Source organism: Limulus polyphemus, unplaced genomic scaffold (assembly GCF_000517525.1).
Source record: "Limulus polyphemus unplaced genomic scaffold, Limulus_polyphemus-2.1.2 Scaffold2683, whole genome shotgun sequence".
In the NCBI taxonomy this organism is placed as follows: Eukaryota; Metazoa; Arthropoda; class Merostomata; order Xiphosura; family Limulidae; genus Limulus; species Limulus polyphemus.
This window is the reverse complement of record NW_013668293.1, coordinates 60,121-72,035: the sequence shown is the minus strand read 5'-3', so window position 1 is coordinate 72,035 and position 11,915 is coordinate 60,121. Positions and strand designations below refer to the sequence as shown.

Sequence of the window (11,915 nt, the reverse complement as noted above, 5' to 3'; positions counted from 1 at the left end):
TGCATGTGGGTTATCATAATTTGAATTATAAGTATAATTTGGATGGGAATAACCTCACCAGTGTTAGGAAAGAAAGGTATCTTGGTGTAATTGTTGACCAGTCTCTTAAGCCATCCAAGCAGTGTGCTGTTGCTAGTGGTAGGGAAAATAGAATTTTAGGTTGTATCTACAGAAGTACTGAATACAAGTCCAAAGAGGTTATAATTTCATTGTACAGGTCACTGGTTAGACCACATTTAGAGTATTGTGTTCAGTCTTGGGCTCCTTATCTTGTTGGAGAGGGTTCAGAGAAGGGTTATTAGAATGGTGCCTGGGATAGAGGGGTTGTCATACGAGGAGAGGTTGAAATCTCTCAAATTGTTTTCTCTTGAAAAAAGAAGAATTAGCAGGGATCTGATTGAGGTGTTTAAGATTGCAAAGGGAATTGATAGTGTTGATGCATAATATTTTTTCATATTTAACAGTGAGAATAGTAAGACTAAGGGACACATAAATATAAATTTTGGAAAGATAGGAGTCATCTTCAACTAAGAAAGTTTAATTTTTCTAACAGGGTAGTTGGCCTTTGGAATGGGTTGCCTTCAGATGTTGTGCAAGTAGTAAATTTAAGTGAGTTTAACAGAAAGCTTGATAAGTATACAAATGATAAAGGCTGGCTTTAAAATTTAAAAAAAAAATTATAATAATTTTAGTTTCGTTTAGAGGATGGGACAGCCGAGATGGACCAATGGGTCACATTTTGTCCCAAAACATTGTAAGTCTAGGGTCATATGAAGCATACATTTTCTTTTCATTTCTCCATTTTCAAAAAAAAAAAGCAAATATTAATATTGAATAAATATAATAGCTTTGTCTGTCAAATGCATGGTTTTTGTTTTTGAATGAAATTACTGGGTATTATCATAAGTTGATGTAGATCAGTGAGTGTTAACATTTTTCTTCATTGAAAATGTATTACCAATAGATACTCACCCCCATACACAAAAATCTACTTTCCTCTTGAGACTGCACTACTGCCCAAGAGGTACCTGCTAGAAAGGTCTTTTACTGGAGACAGTGCAATAGGTGACTGCAAAACCCTATTTTGAAAAGCCAGCAAACACTAGCCAGAGCAGTGGGCAGATGCACAACTCTGGTGCTGGCTTTTTCCATGATAGTACGTGGAATGGATACAGTCTGGATCAGACTATTGAACTGATTATAATATTACCAGGAGTAGAACTCCAGTGGTTGTCCAGAACACCCCATCTCTTAGTGGTCACTCATTGGGTCAGGATGAATGGTCTGAATGGTTTTCTTTATCCTGGCCTGATGCAGATTTTGGGGAAGTACACAACAGTAATGGGATACAAAAATGGAGAAAGATGAGAAGGGAATACATAAACAATGACACTCACCTTTTAAAGGTTCAGGGTCGATTGAAGACGTAGAAGAGGAAATTAATTCAGGCAAGCCAGAGAGGAGCTATCAACAGAACATGGCACTGGATGTACTGAATCAGAGCTAGTACTCAAGTGAGAAGGCAAAGTGAAGGATAAACATAGAGGAAGAGAGGACTGAGAGCATCCATTGCCAGAAGAGGAACAGTTTGGTATTGAGAGGTGAGTCAAACATCTATCTGAGGATTACCTAATTGGGAGCAAACCCAACGGAAAATATGAGGGTGAAGGGTCCATTCCATGGGTAGGACCCAGTCCTGTTGTGAAAGACAGTTTGCAACTATGTTCAGGTCACCAAGATCATGGCAGGCAATCAGATTCATCAGACTGGAATGAGCCCAACAGAGGACTGCAACCAGCTCCAGGATGTTAATATGGAGAGAACTCTATTTTGAGGACTATATGCCTGAAGTGAGGAAGTCAATCAGGAATGCTCCCCATACTGTGAGAGAAGCATCCATGCAGAGGTAATGGTTCGAGTTTGGGAGGAAGTAAGGGATCACTGGCAGTGGTGTTTGAATGTTCCAGCCACCAGGATAGATACTCGAGAAGATGGAGTGGAAGTATGATCCATGAGGACAGTGGATCCTTGGAGAAATTCCACTGATCATGCAGATCCCACTGTATGGATGCATATGAGCATGACCAAGAAGAATAAGAGGTTAAAGCCATTGTCCCCAGAAGGGATAGTACCTCTTACATAGATGATGAAGGAGAGGAACAGTCTTTAGTGGCATGGTTCTCAAGGTTTAGTAGACAGATATGGAAGAGTTGGGCATGACTGAGTTGAGAACTGAACAGTACCCTGAGGTGAACAAGATACTGGGTTGGGGTGAGAAAGGATTTTGAGATCTTAACCAGCCACCCCAAATGAGCAGATTCAGAAAGAAGGGAAGTTTGATCCGAGGATTCATTCTGGGAATGGGTAAGGAGAAGCCAGTCATCCACATAAAAGTGAAACTGTAGTCCCAGACCATATAGATGATGAGCAATACCCTTCATAATGCAAATGAAAACCTATGGGGACAATACAATGCTGAATGGAAAGGCCATGGAACTGATAGACTAAGTTCTCATGGATGAAACTGAGGTAATGTCAAGGGCAGATGCTATTGGAACATAAAGAAATGCATCCAGAACATCTATCTTGTTCATCCAAAGGCCTGGCTGGAAAGACCAGTGGAGAGAGAAGAAATTCTTTAACTGAAAATGAGGGATGACCAAAAAAACAGTTGATTTGGGAGAGGTTGATGATAGGACACTAGGCCCTAGTCTTTTTTGGGAACAATAAAGAAGCAAGAATAATAACCAAGAGAAGAGTTTATATCTTACTCTATAGATTACTTTTCCAAGAAGTCTGAAATCATCCCTTATAGAAGTCAAAGGTGGGCTGGGTCTGAGGAGTAAGGAACGGACAGGGAGTTCAGAGAGAAGAGAAATGGGGAAGAAAAGTTGATTGAGGAAAGGTTGATGTTAGGACACTAGTACCTAGTCTTTTTTGGGAACAATGAAGAAGCAAGAATAATAACCAAGAGAAGGGTTTAGATCTCACTCAGAGCCCGAACTAACCAAGTGGTCACAGACAATTAAGACAACAGGTGGAAGGAGGACAGGAGGAAGTGGAAAGGAATGGGAAGGGGTGAGGCCATAGGACAGATATGGAGGAGTGAGAATGAGACAAACATGAAACAAAATATAAAAAGTAAAATTGTTGGCAGGCAGCTTTGGCTCATGGTTCAAAGCAATTAAGGACCCCACTAAAAACCTCCTGATGGAGAAAAAGGGCAAAACAAGGGACATGGATGAGTGAGGAGAAGAGAGACCCAGAAGAGTAAGACACCTCTACCCAACAACAAAGGAACCAAATGAAAAGAGAAAGAGAAAAAGGATGGTTCAAATGCCCCCTGTACCTTCATCAAGAGAAAAGTGGACAACCTCTGTCACGAAGTGGTGAGCAGAAAGGTAACGAAGGAGGGTAATATGGAAGACATGAAGATTGGAAAATTGAACACTAGACAGGGAAATGGCCAACAAAGAGTTCGCTCCCCAAATGTCAAAAAGAGACTCTAAGGACTGCAAGTCGAGGAAAGGAAAGAGAGGTTGACTGTAGGCAAGTAGGTAAGAATCAGGCAGGTGAGAAGGACATTGCATAATTTTGTGCAAATAAAGTTGTTCAAGAAAAGAGGTAGCATGGACAGAAATATCAAGAGGTAGAAAAAAAAAAGAAAAATTCATGAGGAGAAGGGTTGTGTTAGAGCATATGGGAAGCATCATAAGTAATAGGGAGACAGGGAAAGAATGGTGCATACCTGGGTGATAAGGCCTTGGAAACCCGAGAGGACTTAACTTGTTCTTCAAAAAGCATAGAGGTATCCAAGGCAAAGCCACGTGGTGGATAAAGTTGCCTCAATTCATCCTCGCCAATTTCTGCCTCAAAATTCTTGGGTGAGAAATGTGTGGCAGGTGTGGGAGAAGAGAGTCCAGGGGCAATATGGACCCCACCATGCATTCAATGATGGCTGTCACATTGTCCATAGATGAAACACTTCCAGAATTGTTTTGAAATTGGTCATTGTGAGATAGATTTCCACTCCCATTAGGTGAAGAAGAATTCACATTCAATTGTGAATTCATATTGTAGAGAAATTGAGGACAAAAGGTTGTACAATTGAGAAACGTTGACAAGTCTCAGTAATGAAAAACACATCTGAACATGGCCTTGCCAAGGAAAAGAATGACATAATTTGCTCACAAATGTGAGGGGAGCATTTGCAGAAGGAGGTGTGTCATAGTCCTACTGGCGGAGGGTTTTTCTGCAGTAGCACAATTTCATGTCATTAAAGTGAATTTCAGGTGGGAGTTTTGACAAAGCTGGTGGCATGCAAGTCTGTTACTCAGATAGCATGATCTCAAGAGAAAAATGCTTTCTGTGTATGGAGGTGATTAATCATATCAAAAGCTAACTTTTCATCACTAGGTTTGCCAAATGTCACTTGACAAACTTGGTGATGAAAGTTAGCACTCACTGATGTTTTCTTATCAATATTTTGATCCCATAAAAGACTGACACTTGCAATTGACTGTAATATTTGTTATATGCCAATGAAGAATAAATGTGCATTTTTAAGATACAATAATCACTGATAGACAAAATATGTGCAGTTGAGCTCTAGCAAAATGATTGCAAGTTAACATCTATTACATTGTATGTGTACTTAAAAAATAATTAGTAATAAAATAAGCAGCATGCAAGAGCAGAATAAATTTTACATTGTCTATGTAAATGTACAAAGTTACTTGGGTTTGTTTCCAATTACATGTAAAATGTTCACATTAATATTTCTAACTACAAAAAATAATTACACACTTTTTAATAATTTTTGTACAAACTAAATTAAGTGCTTGAATGATAGATGTTTTTACATATAAACGACAAAACACGTACTCTGTAAATAAATAATTTTTCTTACATAAGAAAACTTTCTGTCATTCTTTTCATACCTTGCTTAGATTCTTCTGTTTAAACTATATTTCATCTATGAACAAAAACACTTTTAAGATTTAAATATTCTCTTTTACATGTTTATTATGTATTGCTTACTAAGCAAAGCTATGATGATATATTTAAATCAGCTAGTTATGACTTAGTTATACATTAAAGGTAATATTTTCATTTTACTAAATTGAGTAATTGTTGGGAAAAAAAAATTAGAAAATTAATTTTAGTATGTTCACTTCAGACTGAAATGAAAATATATTAAACATTTATATGTTTGATCTTCTTACATGTATGCAATGTTGTTACCACATTTTCTAATGACAAACACTGGATAAATAAAAAAAGTCTGACTGCACTCTTAAATTTTTTAACTGAAAATATATTTCCTTTTATAAGTTACAATAATTATTTAAACACATAAGTAAAATCCAATTCTTGTTACCCAGAAGTTTTTTTTTGTAAGTATGAAAGATCTCAACCATATCCTCACTTCTTGTGGGGAAGATACATATTTAAAGACAACATAAATTAAACTACTTTATGCTCAATAAGTAAAATAATTCCTAAAAGTAAAAACACTGAAGACTGATTCTACCTCCATGCACATAACAGTTAGAATCACAAAGTGAACTGGTGGAGGAATTGGTGCAAAATTTAGCTAGAGGATCCTAAACTAAAACACTGTTGTACTCTAAGGGGAGAAAACAAATTTACCTTCTGGTGGGATAACACAACCTTACAATCATGATCACATCAAAAACTAAAATACTACTAAGAAACACTGGAACTTTTGGAAAACTGTTTGCTTATACTAAGGAAGTTCTTCATTCTTAAATGTAGACTGAAAATAAATATGATTATGTAGTGAGAGGTGAATACCACTTCAGTCAATGAATATATTCAATTTTTTGGTAAATGAAGGACCTGCATGGCATGGAAATCATCATGCTAGTTTTACAAGCCTTCTGAGAAATTCCCCATGTAGCTGTACAGATGCTATATTTTCCTACACTGAAAATTTATTTCTTATAGATACCATCTCTCACACAATAGCTTTTCTCATTCAGTGCTGCCCTCTATATGCAAAATTTTCCTTCATCACAAGCCTTGACACTCCCACCTTCCCCCATGTGTTTACACATGGCACAACTGCATTTTAGCATACATATAAGCATGCAACAGCCCTCCACCAACAGGAATTCGCAAAAAACCTTCCTGACTCAGCTGACTCCTTCTGAATGCAATAACAGGGAAATGGTAGGAGAGAAAAACACAGAAGGTATTGGACAAGACTGCACAATAACTTGCAGTGGATGAAACAGAAGCACCATGACCAAACAGCCAGGTGAGGAAATCCACTAAGAGAAGGACAGTGGGCCAACAGCGGAATGACAAACAGTGGAAGACAGACCTTCCACTTTTGTTGATAAACCACGGGGGAGGAAGGGCAAATGGAACAAAACAAAAGGGATGCTACATACATGGATAAACTGGATCTCCTCACAAGGAACCAGATAAATGCCACATGTGAAGATGGAGAGTGTGAATGGTAGGATAAAGGACTGGTAACCAAGGTTGATAAAGGAGGGGTGGTGTCAGAGGAAGTGGCAATGGAGGAGTTGTTTGAAGCTGAAGGAGAAGTGAAAACCAAAGGTGTGGCAGTTAGAAAGGACACAGAGGGGATTAGATGACCAAAATCACACTAGAAAAGAGCTGGAGTGGGGAATAGGCATATAGGTACTGGTTGATCCAATCTTGATGAAGAGCATCCACAGCCAAGGCTTGAGGATGAAGAACCCAAGACCAAAAGAGAGGTAACTTTGTATTGAGGCAAGTAGCAAAAGCATCCAGGTGAGGGGCACCACTGAGTGCATAGCCACCAGAAAATCTAATGGTCAAGGGACCAATCTGTGGGGTAAATGTAACTGGGTCGGGAAAGACAGTCAGCCACAAGGTTGTAGGAATTCGGAATATGACACATCATAAGACGTATATCTAATATGTGGTCCCCCCTCCCCCCCAAAAAAAAGAGTTCCACTGTTTGACAACAAAGTGAATACAAACGGGTTCCCCTCCTTGGCGATTGATATACAAGACAACAATGGTGTTGTTAGAATGGATCATAACCAATCTATTCCAAGCAAAGAGAAGGAAATGGTCCAATGTAAAATATACTGCCTAAAGCTCCAAGGTGATGATATGAAAGAATTGTTCGATTGGAGACCACTGCCCAGGAACCTCCTGATGAGCTACCCACACACCCCAACCCTGGAGAGAACCACTGATGAACATATGCAAATCTAGAAGAGGAAGATGCACCCTCATTTTAGTGTTCTCTCTGTCCCGAAGTGATTGTGAGACAAAATTGAATAGAGAGAGAGTAACCGGCATTAGGAGAGTATGTCACACTCCTATTGGTGGAGGGTTATCGCATGATCATTTATATGCAAATACAAAGTAAGTTTACATTTTCCTATACTGAAAATGTACTTCCAATAATACTTACCTCTTCTCCACTTTATCTTTATCTTGATGAAAACAAGGCTCATGCTCAACATAACTGGACAGCAAAGTGTCATCTTCTGAACCAGAATTACGAGGAGGCTCCCACATAGGCTGGTCCTACTCCCACCATCCAGGGTTATGGGTGGGAGGGTATCTAGCTTTGCCCTCCTCTCCTTGAGTGGAATGAAATGTTCAAACATCACTCAGGAGGGATAGATATCTATCCACCACTCCAGCAATTGTAGACTGGGAATGGTAACCACCTCTATGCTCCACTATGGAGAAATGGGGAAGAATTCTCATTGGGGAATCCAGAGACAGTGCAGTAGGAGAACCAAGTTCCCTATTTTGAAAAGCAAACCAACCCTAAATTATTCAATCCATTGATCAATAGGGACAGGCAAAATCCATTTGTGCTTTACTGCACAAGTAGTGGTACAATACTGTATATTATGTATGGTACTGAATAATTGTATACCACCCGGAAAGTGCCAAGGTGGTCTTATGAAACACCCCATCTCAACAGAGCTCGTTGCCACCAGGAATTTTATTTATTAATCTACTAGTGGCTAATGCAAATTTTGTAGGGGTATACCTGACCAGGTAACACTTGCCAATGAGTGGAATCCAAATGATGAGAGGGTTCCTGACAAGGAATAGAATAACACAAAAGAAATGAAGTCACTCACCTGTGTCACAATCGAACTGGGGCTTGTACAATAGCCACAGATGGTAGCCAAAATCCATTCAAGAAGGAAACCATTAAATCGTGTAAATAGTGTGATATAAATTGTTAAATGTGGTCCACATACCAGCCTATATAATTTTCTCTAGTGAGTGAAGCAACCACGCTGCAAGGGACATATATATATATATGTCGACATTGATGAGATGAGACCCAAAGAAGTCTCCCCTCCTCCAATGAAAGCCCAGAGTAAGCCATATGAATCAATTTACGAAAACAGCTTGTCAAAGTGACAGAATAAGTCATGTGACACAATAGGATCCCAATGAATAAACAATTGGTGACTTATGCCATGAAATGCTTGAGCGTATCTCACTGGAGAGTACAAACTGGGCATAAAAAGTATCCAGATCCAAACAGTCATATAAATATAAAATGGAGGGAAAATAAACAAAAGAGAAAGTCTTATTTCCTTCTCTTGCTGCTGAAGTTTTGGGTAAAGAAGCCCTGTCTGAACAACATAAGTGGAATGGTAAAGAATCCTGTGAACATGAAATGTAAACACCTCAGAACTTTGAATGCTGAATGGACTGTGTTAATAAGAACACAACCTGAGAAGTCAATCGTTTATGTCATGAAATGGACCTCATAAAAGTCACACATGAAATCGAAGAATGCTGACTGCTGGATAAAAAAATGGCTGACTGAGGTTGATGTAAGAGAGAATGGCCAGAGAGGAAGAAGTGGACACTCCTGAAGATACTGGAGGAGTAGAAACCAAAGCTGACCTGGCCAATGTGGTGCCACCAGAAGAACTCAACAGGACGTGGAGTGAATCAGTACACAAACCTTGGATAACATATGGATTGGAGAGAATGTATAAAAATGAAAACATTTCCAATCCTGGCTAACAGCATCTATGCCCAAAGCCAGGGGGTGGTGTACAGGAGACCAGAAGGACAGAAGCTGAGCATTCCAGTGTGTGTGGCAAAAGCATCAATCTGAGGTGTACCAAAACAAGTGCAGATCCAATGAAAAACTTGAGTATGATACATCCATTCTATGGGAAGAGCTATGTTTGGATGAGATAACTGGTTGGCTACTAAATTCATTACACCTGAAACATGACAAGCAAGGAAAATGATTTGATGTTTGTGTGGTCAAAAGAGAAGATCCAATGTTCAAAAGCAGAGAGATCTGGACAGAGTGCTCCTTGGCTTTGAAATGTATGAGACTACTGTAGAACTCTCTAAATGAAGCATTACCACCTCCCCTTGCAACAATTTGATACCCTGACTCATAGGTTGTTGAACTGCTAGAAGTTCTGATAGATTGATCTGAAGAGAAGTTTCCTCTTCTGTCCAAAGGACTTTGAATTCCATATTCTCTATACAAGTGTCCCAGCCCTGAAAAGAAGCATTTGTGGAAAGATGTATCTCTGGATGTGGAGGCAGTAGAGGGACACCGTTTGTCATGTTGTCCCTGTCCAACCACCAGCAAAGATCTTGCAAACTGAAAGCCAACAGGACCAGCAGATAATCCAATGTATCTGTGCATTTGTTCCACTGGTGGGTCTGCATGTGAGCCCAACCTAAAGGAATCAGTGATTCCAAGAATGCCCTTATTCCCAAAAGAGGTAGAACTGCACTTGCTGGTGGAGAAGGAGGCAACTGTATTTGACGAACTACTCTTTCCATGGCCAGAAGGTATAAAGGAGAAGGTTGGGCCCGACTTAGTCTGGAATTAAAAAACATCCTTAAATGGACGAGGAACTTTGGGAGAGTAAGAACAGACTTCTCTTTTTTGATAATAAACCCAGCTATTGCAACTTCTGATCAGACTTTGAGTGTGAAGTTCTGCCAGGTGGTGGGAAGAAGCCAGTCATCCATGTAATGGTGAGTGTGAATGTCCAATGAGTGAAGGTAATGTGAAAAGGATCTGAAAATCTGGCAAAAAACATATGGGGCAGATATGGAGGAGCACAAAACTGATAAACCTGGTTGTCGTGCATGAAACGGAGATAACCCCATGAAGACTCTGTGATCAGAATATGGAGGTAGGCATCGGCAACATCGAATTTTGTCATCCATATACCAGGTAAAAAGAGCCACTGACGGGAAGTAAATGACTCCATTGTAAACCAAGGAGGCTGTAGGAAACAACTGAGATGAGAAAGGTCGATGATATATTGCCAGTCACCCGTCTTTTTCGGTACTACAAACAGTTGGAAATAAAAACCCAGAAGAAAGGAGTCAATGCACTCTATGGTCTTTTAGTGTTGAATATCCTGAATGGCTTAAACATGGTGGCTGGATGTAAGAGGGTCTTTGGGGAGTGGAAAGCCAACAGGTATGAGAGACAATGGAGAAGGAGAGGTGAAATGAATGACCATCATCTCTTGAGAGCTTGAATGACCCACTAATCTGTGGCAAAGGTCTCCCATACTGACACATACCCTCTGAGTCGAGATCACACAGACCTGACCATACAAGAGAGTCACTGACGCTGTAATTTGCACTCCACCCTAGAGGAGGATACCCACTGGTAACCTCTGAATCATCCTTGTGTTCCAATGGATCATGGTGCCAAGACCAGAGGTTTGGAAACTCAAGTGGGAGATGTAGGAAGCCATCCTGTAGAAGACCTTTGGGAAAGTCATGAAAGGGAAGAGTGGAGACAGGCCACATCCACTCAAGATTCCATGAAATCAGGAATACCAGCATAAATTGACTGTCTGAGAAAAGATAAAGTGTTTATGAAGTGTATTACATACATTTTTTTCATATTATGAAAATATTTATAATGTACTGTAGTGAATATTTTAGAAACAAGTGGTTATTTATTATTCATATCGTAAATGAGCATTATCCCACCTGAACTCACCAGACTTCAAACAAAATTGGTCAGTAGGGATTACAAACAAAATTTATCAGCATGTTATTTTTCATGTAGTCTACCTTCTTTAATACATACTACTGAACATTTTCTAGAAGATCAAGGTTTCCTGCAAAAAGGAGATTCGTTCTGTACCATTTACTGAATGACTGATTGTTCTAAAATGATGCTTAATAAAAAAAGGTTCATAGAGTCAATAACGAGACTGATAAAAAGGGGGGGGGGGATATTCTAAACAATCACTCCATGTGGACTTGCACATGATCAGTATTGTGGTTATGGAAGCTTGGCTCATTTTTGTATACAGGAGAACCGAAGATCCTTCACAGCCTGGACTGCACTGAATGGGCTGCTATTCCTCTGCAACATGTCCAATAGGGTTCAACTCAAGAGATATCACTGGCAAATCCATCCTCTTGAACACGTGTTCAAGATAAGCAGTGATAGTCCTTGCTCATTGTGGGTGGCCATTGTCATTAACCAAACTGAAATTTGACCAAATTGCATTACTAGATGAAGAATTTCATCTTAATACCCAACTGCAGCTAGGGTACTGTTTTAGATGGCATGGAGATCTATCCTTCTGTATATGCTGATTCCAGCCTCCACCATGACAAATCATCCTCCATATCTGTTCTATAACATGTTTTGACAAGAAATGTTCACCACATTGTCTCCAGACTCTGGTTTGCTTCTCAGTATACTAAAGACAGAATCTGGATTTATCAGCAAAGAAAATTGATATACAACCATTGAAATTCCATATAATGTAACCTCAACCCAATCTCAAGTATTCTTGGATGTGCCAGGGTATCAGAAGTATGTTGGTTAAGGCTTTGCTGGATCTCACACCAGACTCATAAAGCGATTGGTTGGTTGGTTGGTTGGTTGG

The 11,915-nt window shown here is 39.5% G+C and overlaps 1 protein-coding gene across 1 annotated transcript in view; it reads right to left on the bottom strand.

The window, feature by feature from the left end:
• LOC106467626 (GPI transamidase component PIG-S-like) overlaps positions 1–11,915 on the bottom strand; it is a 141,112-nt gene that overhangs the window by 80,182 nt on the left and 49,015 nt on the right. The window lies entirely within an intron of this gene.